This window comes from Euphorbia lathyris, chromosome 6, assembly GCF_963576675.1.
Source record: "Euphorbia lathyris chromosome 6, ddEupLath1.1, whole genome shotgun sequence".
Classification (NCBI taxonomy): domain Eukaryota; kingdom Viridiplantae; phylum Streptophyta; class Magnoliopsida; order Malpighiales; family Euphorbiaceae; genus Euphorbia; species Euphorbia lathyris.
In genome coordinates this window covers 22,111,665-22,112,928 of record NC_088915.1, presented here as the reverse complement: position 1 = coordinate 22,112,928, position 1,264 = coordinate 22,111,665, and positions in this window count along the sequence as shown.

Here is a 1,264-nt window from a genome sequence, read left to right as displayed (position 1 = left end):
CAAATATGAAGTGGCTGAGCTTTTTATTCATCCCTTATTTTTTTTTTGTTTTTCTTTTGGGATGTTTTCTTGAGACTTTTTTTTTTATTTTTTTTATTTTTAGGAACTGGGGGATGAAGTTTTTCCCCTTTTGTTCGTCTCTTTTCTTTTCTTTTTCTGTTTCTGTTTTTCTCTTTTTCTTTTTGGGATAGTGATGCTCATTCACTTCTTAGCCTTTTGGCTTGCTACTGAAATGCCATAAACAAAGGTAAAGCGCTAGAAGAAAGCAAAGGCTCAATTTCGAGCTTTGCAAAAACAAAGGTTAAATAGCGAACCAAGTTGTGGTTTGCAAAAACGGGTTAGAACGAAAGAAAAATCTACAAACTACAAAAATGTCGGCTCAAAGGGGCTTCCTAGAGTGGATGAAAAAGAAAAAATAAGGTAAAGAAAATGATTAATTCTGATGAGGCTGATTCATCGTTTATCATCTCAAATCATTGCATGTAGGTTCAACACAGTATTAGGTGCAAAATCTGTAATCTTCCACAAGTCAAAGCATTCACACAAAAATGTCAAGAAAAAGAGCTTTTTGATGTTCGCTCTTAGGCTCAAATTCAGCTCACAATTCTTTGGGTTTCAATTTTGTGTTTACTAGTTTTCCCCAAACTCAAGTTTAATATTACATGCCTTCAATTCTTAAGTTATCTACCTAAGTAATGATTTTAGCATTTCTTCAAAAGTAGGGTCTAAATGCAAACTTTAGCTCATGCTCTTACAGATACAAGGATTGTGTCCTACACCTAAACTAGTTGTCATGCAATATTAGATTCGGTTCTCAGCCCTCAAGTACAAATAACGAAGTTTGGATTCGAAGGAGGTTCACAGTTTTAGGTCCTAAACATGTAAAACATAAATAAAACCCGAAAAACGAAAAACTAAACTAGACACGACGCAACAAAAATTTAAAAATTATACAAATTTTTGTAAGTTTGTCTACCCCTCCTCCTCACACTTAAAATATGCAATAAGTTCCAACATTGCATCTAAAACCATCAAGCGCATGTGCAAAAAAGTTAGGGTGGAGAAGACAACTTACTAACCAAAGTTAAAAACATAAATCTATAATTGAAAAAAGAAAAACAAACCTAGAAAAAGTTTAATCCAAACTTGGGTTGCCTCCCAAGAAGCGCTACTTTATAGTCGGTTAGCTCGACATGGAGTTCCTTCCTAGGTGTAAGCTTCTACTCGCGTTAGGAACTCGAACTCCTTGAGAAATAACCCGTAC